The 7,114-nt window shown below is 36.0% G+C and overlaps 1 protein-coding gene across 1 annotated transcript in view; it reads left to right on the forward strand.

Annotated features, from left to right (window-relative positions):
* Positions 1 to 7,114, forward strand: part of ZNF182 (zinc finger protein 182) — a 24,729-nt gene that overhangs the window by 2,335 nt on the left and 15,280 nt on the right. The window lies entirely within an intron of this gene.

Genomic DNA, 7,114 nt, shown 5'->3' on the forward strand with positions numbered 1-7,114 from the left:
CTTTCAACTGATTTTCCTGAAGTAATTTTCTCAGTTGGAATTTTGATTCTTTTTTTTTTAAGGTGAGGCAGCCCTTGACCTCACAGATTGCAAGGACCTTGTCAGCTTACAATCCCTTATTTTTTATTTTTTACGCCTATAGCACCTGGTCTTCCTAGGTGGTCTCCCATCCTACGTGATCTTCCGAGATCAGACAAGATCGGGCTTGTTCAGGGTGGCATGGCCATGGGAAATTTTGATTCTCATTTGGCTATGAGACAAAGTCTTACAGACACCCACAGCCCATCGCTTTTTCCCTTTCACTTTAATTTTTTTATTTTTTAAATTACTGTACAGTAAAATTGATTTTGTTGTCCAGTTCAATAAATGTTAACACATGTATAGATTGGTGTAACTAATCTATAGGATAGAGAATAGTTTCAGTATGCAAAAAACAAACAAACAAAAAAACAAATAGTCTTATGCTACCACTTAATAGTCTGATCCTCCCTGACCTGTAACCTCAGGCAACCACAGATCTGTTCTGTGTTACTATAGTTTTATCTTTTCAAGAATGCCATATAAATGGAATCATACTGTATGTAACCTTTTAAACAAAATTAAACTTCCTTTTGAAATAATTGATTAACATGCGATTATAAAAAATACAGAGATCCCCTGTATCCTTTACCAAGTTTCTCCCAATGGTAACATCTTGCAAAACTATAGTACAATGTCACAACCAGAATATTGACATTGTAATGGTGAAGACACAGTTCCATCACCGCAAAGACCCCTTACGTTGCCCTTTTATAGTCACATCCACCCCTAACTCCCCCATTCCCAGTTCTAGACTCCTAGCAATTACTGATCTGTTCTCCATTTCTTTATATATTCTCTGTACAAGTCTTTTGTCAGATATGTGGTTTGTAAACATTTTCTCCAGGTGTGTGGCTTGTCTTTTTATTCTCTTAACAGCGTTATTCACAGAGCAAGAATTTTTAATTTTGAAAATGTCCAATTTATAAATTATTTCCTTTATGGATTGTGCTTGTGGTATCATGTCTAAGAACTCTTTGCCAAACCCTAGGTCATGAAGATTTTTTTCCTATTTCTTCTGTAATTTTTATAGTTTTAGGTTTTACATTTAAGCCTATGATTCATTTTGCATAAATTTTTATATAAGGTGTGAGGATTAGATCAATGTTCATTATTTTGAATATGGCTTGCCATTTGTTCTAACCCCATTTGTTGAAAGAATCATTTTTCTCCATTGACTTGCTTTTACAATTTTGTCAATATCGATTGGCCATATTTGTGGGGTCTATTTCTGAACTTGATTCTGTTCTATTGATCTATGTATCTAACCTTCTGCCAGTACCACACTGTCCTCATTAACTGCAGCTTTAGAGTAAGTCTTAAAATCAGGTAGTGTGATTTCTCCAACTTTATTCTACTTTTGCAAAATTGTTTGGCTAGTCTTGCTCCTTTGCCTTTGTCTTTCTATATCAATTTTAGGATAATGTTGTTATATATCTAAAAACTATCTTGCTAAGATTTTGATAAGAATTGAGTTAAACCTATAGATCAGTTTGGGGAGAACTGATATCTTTATTATGTTATATCTTCCAACTCATGAACATGGTATATCTCTCCATTAATTTAGATCTTTTGTGATTTATTTCATCAATATTTTGTACTTTTCAACATACAGATCCTATAAATGTATATTAGTTTGTTTGGGCTGTCATAACAAAATGCCAGACTGAGTAGTTTAAACAACAGAAATCTTCTCACAGTTCTGGAGGCTAGAAGTCCCAGATCAAGGTGCTGTCAGAATTGGTTTCTGGTGAGACCTCTCTTTCTGTTTGGTTGACAGCCAATTCATGGTATCTTCACATGGCCTTTCCTCTGTACTTGTGCGGAGAGAGAAAGGGAGCTCTGACCTTTTTTCCCCTCTTCTTCTAAGGACACTAGTCCTATCAGATTAGGGCCCCACTCTTATGACCTCGTTTAATTTAATTACCTTCTTAAAGGTCTTTTCTTCAAATAAATTCACATTGAGGGTTAGAACTTTAACATATGTTTTTTGGTGGAGGGGACACAGTTTAGTTCATAACATGTTTTGTTAGACGTATACATATTTCATTTATTTCATTTTTAAAGCTATTATAAATGATTTTGTTTTTAAAATTTCAGTTTCCAATATTTATTGCCAGTATATAGAAATATAACTGATTTTTGTTTGTTGACCTTTGCTATTACCTGAATTTTTGTGTTCTCCCCAAATTCACGTTAGAATCCCAGTACTCAAGGTCATGGTGTTAGAAGATGGGTCATCTTCTTCTCCTTTACTTACTTATTTATATCAGTAATATAGCATTTTTATTTTTATGGATTTTTATTTTATTCAATGGATTATAGTCCATTACTGTCATTATTTATTTTGATGCTCAGTTATCCCTGAGTTGGCCAGTGGGAGCCTTTTAAAGCTGGTTTTTGTGTCCCTTTGTTACAGCCCTATAATTTTTGGAGTACTTCCTTACTGTCTGATGCAATGAGCCCTCATCTTTTACTCTCTCTGACCTAGGCCTAGAATCAGTCAATTCTCCATGGAGCACTGGTTCCAATGAGTGGATAATGACATATAGAAAAGAAACCAAAATCTATGTGCTAGGTGTGTTCATCACTACTGGGGTATCATTACTTCTAGGTCTTTTCAGTGAACAGAGCTTGGTGTTTGTATGTCTATTTATGTCTATGTATCTATGTGTGTATATACATATATATATATACATATATATATATATGCATTTTATAATATATATACATGCACATGCCCACATGTGTACATACACACATACATACATACTTTGAATTTATACAATATCCCAGAAATCTTCCTAGTCTTTTCTCATTCTATATTTGCATCTCCCTTTTCCAACAGTGAGAGCACTGGCTCCTAGCAACAATATATTGACTCATTTACTCAGTCTTACAATATATAGAAAGTAGAATCAGAATTCCTGTACCTGCAACTGTGAAAAACCAACCTAATGAGTACATGATTTGTTGGCATGCCTTTTATACTGAAGATATGTAATCAAACTACTCAGTTTAAGAGTAACCTGAATTAGTTTTTCATTTTCTTTTTTCTTATCCAGTGTGCTTATGTTATTTACTTGGTATACAGTTAGGTTCATTTTTTTTGTTCGTATTCCATTTTAGATTTTATTTCTTTTCATTTTTATTGATTTTATTCATACCTTTATATGTAAAATGTTAATATGATTTGAAGAGACAAATTATACAAAAATATATACATAGAATTGTCACCTCTCCCTTGTACCTTCTTCCCCATTCTCACCCCACCTTGGAGATAACCAATCATGTTAGTTTCTGATTTATGCTCACAGGTAAGTGAGATCATATGGTATATGTCTTTTTCTGTCTGACTTATCTCACTTCGCATAATGCTCTCCAGGTCCATCCATAATGTCCCAAATGGTTTTATGGTCTTACATTCAGGTTTTTATTCCATTTTGAGTTAATCTTTACACATAGTATAAGATAGTAGTCTAGATTCATTCTTTTGCATGTGGCTGTCCAGTTTTCCCAGCACCATTTATTGAAGAGACTTCCTTTACCTAGTCTATATTCTTGGCCAGTCATAAATTAATTGACCATATATATGAGGGTTTATTTTTGGGTTCTATTCTGTTTCATTGATCTATGTGTCTGTTTTTATGCCAATACCATACTGATAACTACCTTTGTAATACAGTTTGAAATTAGGGAACGTGATGCATCCAGATTTGTTCATCTTTCTCAACATCGCCATGGCTATTCAAGGTCTTTTATGCTTTCATACAAATTTTAGAATCATTTGTTCTATTTCTGTGACTCATTCATTTTTATAGCTGCTTATTATTCCACTAGTGGTTGTACCAGTTTGTTCAACCATTCTCCAATGCATGGAGGAATTTGGTTTGTTTCCAGTATTTTAAAATTAAGACTGATGTTGCAATGAAATATATTGTGCATATGGTTTTTCCTTTTTGTGCAGATATAGTTTCTATATAAATTCCTACAAGTGGCATTGCTGAGTCAAAAGGTAAATACAATTGCAGTTTTGTTGGATATTTCCTCTCTTTAGGGGTAGTACTGTTATCTATTCCCACCAGCAATGTATGATACTGCCTGTTTCTCCATGGCTGCACATTGTCAGGCTTTTAAATTTTCTCCAATATGATAGGTAAGAAATGGTATCTCTCTATAAATTTAATGGGCATTTCTCTTACTATGAGAGAGTTGAATATAATTTCATATATAAGAGCCATGTTTTTTGCCTAATTTTCTATCTGGTATTGGTCTTTTTTCCCCCTTGATTTTTTTTCAGTATATATTTTTTACTTTTTAGATACAGTTGGCATACAATATTATATTAGTTTCATGTGTACAATGTAATGATTAGACATTTATATAACTTGTGATCACCCTGATAAATCTAGTACCCATCTGACACCATACATAGTTATTATAATATTATTGACTGTATTCCTTATGCTCTACTTTATATCCTCATGACTATTTTGTAATGATCAATTTGTACTTCCTAATCCCTTCCTCTTTTTTACCCACTCCATTAACCACCCTTCCATCTGGCAATCAGTAAAATGTTCTCTGTATCTATGAATTTCTGTTTTGTTTGTTGGTTTTTGTTCTTTAGATTCCACATGTAAGTGTTTTCCAACATTATTTCTTCAAATTGCTCTTCAGCATCTTGTTTTCCTTCAGGTACCCCTATGACATGGATATTCTTACATTTAATAGTGTCCCATAGGTTCCTAAAATTTTTATTATAGTCTTGGCTTCTTTTTTCTGGCCGTTCTGATTGAGTGTCCTTGGCTTTCCCATTCTCTATATCAGTGGTTCAATCCTCTTCTTTATCTACTCTTATTCTTTTCCACGACTGATGCTCTCTAATATACCCTTCATCTCAGATAATGTGTTCTTCATTTCTGACTGGTTCCCTTTTATAATTTCCATTTCCATTTTTATGTTTATCTCTTTGTTAAACTTCTCACTGAGTTCATGTACACTTCTCCTAAGTTCATTGAGCTTCTTTATAACCAGTGTTTTGAACTCTGCATCTGTTAAATTGCTTGACTCCATTATTCCTGGATCTCTGTTCTGTTCTCTTATATGGTTTCTGCTTCTTTGTCTTCCCATTTGGCTGCTTTTCTGTGTCTATTTCTATGTACTAAGCAGAGTTTCTAAGTCTCCCAGTCTTATTAGCATGGTTTTGTGTAGTAGGTGTCCAGTGGTACAGTTCTGAGAGGGGTTCAGCTGCAGGCCAAATTTAACTCCAGCCTGTGTCCCTCTGGGGCCACCTGTTAAGATTCAGCAAGCAATCCATAGATACTGTGCTTATAGTTGCCTCAAGAAACCACACCAGAGACTGAGATCAGCTGCAATCAGTGTGAGTCTTGGTGCCACTCAACAAGGAGCACCAGACTCACAAGGGGGTGGGGTTGCGAGTTGGGGGAGGTGGAGTTTCAGGGAATCCTCTGGGCAGAGCAACTTCTGTTATCCAGTTTGATGAGATCTCAGCAATAGCGGTGCTGAGTTTGCACAGTGGGAGGTGGGGAAGGCTCAACAAGAACAATGGATACCACAGGCTCCCAAGAGGGAGCCTCGCCTCTGGCCCTCACTCTAACAACTCGGTGTCCCCCTATAAGTTCCTGGTTCCCCTGCTCTTGCCCTGATACAGGTGACCTGGCGTTGGTGCTCAGAGCGAGCAGGTCCATCACCACAAAAGTCTGCTCACAGACATGGCCCCTTTAAGAGGCATCTGCAGCTGCCAGCAGCAACTGCCACAGCCTGTGTCCCACTCAGCCTGCTGGGGACTGGGCAGCCTCATGTCTTTGATCCCTCCTACCTTCTACCATTGCAGGTTGACTAATTCTCTCCCTAGTTGTAGGGCTTCTGCTCATCTAGATCCCAGGTGACTTCTCTTGCTGTTTGCTCCATGTTTCTGTCAACAACTTTGATGTGGTTGCAAGAGGGATGAACAAAGCCTCTATCATCTATGCCATTTTCCCCCATCTCTCAGTTTTACTTGTTCTTCATGTTGATCTGTATAGTCTTTTGGAGGATATGTGGACAGATTTGGATTTACATATATGCAATTATTATAGAATATTGGGAAGATCTTTAATTTTTTAATTAATAATTTTAATTTAAAAAATTAAGGTAGAATTCGTATACAGTAAAATGGACCCTTTTTAGTGTATGGTTTTGCAAGTTTTGACAAACTCATACAGTATGTAACTGCCACCATAATGAAGACATAGAATAGTTCTGTTGCCTCCCACTATTTCCCCTTTGTAATGGAATCATGTAGTATGTAGCTTTTTTTAAAAAAAATTTAAATTAAGTTTATTGGGGTAACATTGGTTAATGAAATTATATAATTTTCAGGTGTACATTATCATTTGACATCTGTATATTCTATTGTGTGTTTACCACCCAAAGTCTAGTTTCCTTCAGCTACCATATATTTGATCCCCTTTACCCAATTCACCATCCCACTAAACCCTATATTTGACACCTTTTACCCCATCTACCTCCCCGCTCCTACCCCACCCCACTAGTAACCAATAGTCTATAGTCCTCTGGTAACCACTAGCCTATAATCCATGTCCATGAGTTTCTGTTTGTTTGTCCTGTTCCTTTGTTGCTTTCAGGTTTATATCCCACATATAAGTGATATCATGTGATTTTCAACCTTCTCTGTCTGGCTTATATCGCTTAATATGATTATTTCAAGGTCCATCCATGTTGTTGCAAATGGCAGTAATATTCTATGGCTGAGTAATATTCTAAGAAATTTCTTGTGAGTGAAGGAGACCAAGTGTTTTACCTTTTGGGATACTGATTTTTAAGCTGGTAATTAAGAAACAAGAGACTCAAAGACCCTTTGACCCTCCCTGCTTTCCTACCCAAAAGTATCAGATAGAAGATCCTGCAGTCTTAGGATGTTTGCTTCAGCCTAATTTGAATTAAGTATGGTAAATAGGAGGGCTCTAGCAGAGGCCTGTTGGCTAGATAGCCCGTGTCCCATTGTTTGGAT

The sequence above is a fragment of the Pteropus alecto genome, unplaced genomic scaffold (assembly GCF_000325575.1).
Source record: "Pteropus alecto unplaced genomic scaffold, ASM32557v1 scaffold669, whole genome shotgun sequence".
NCBI classification, from domain to species: domain Eukaryota; kingdom Metazoa; phylum Chordata; class Mammalia; order Chiroptera; family Pteropodidae; genus Pteropus; species Pteropus alecto.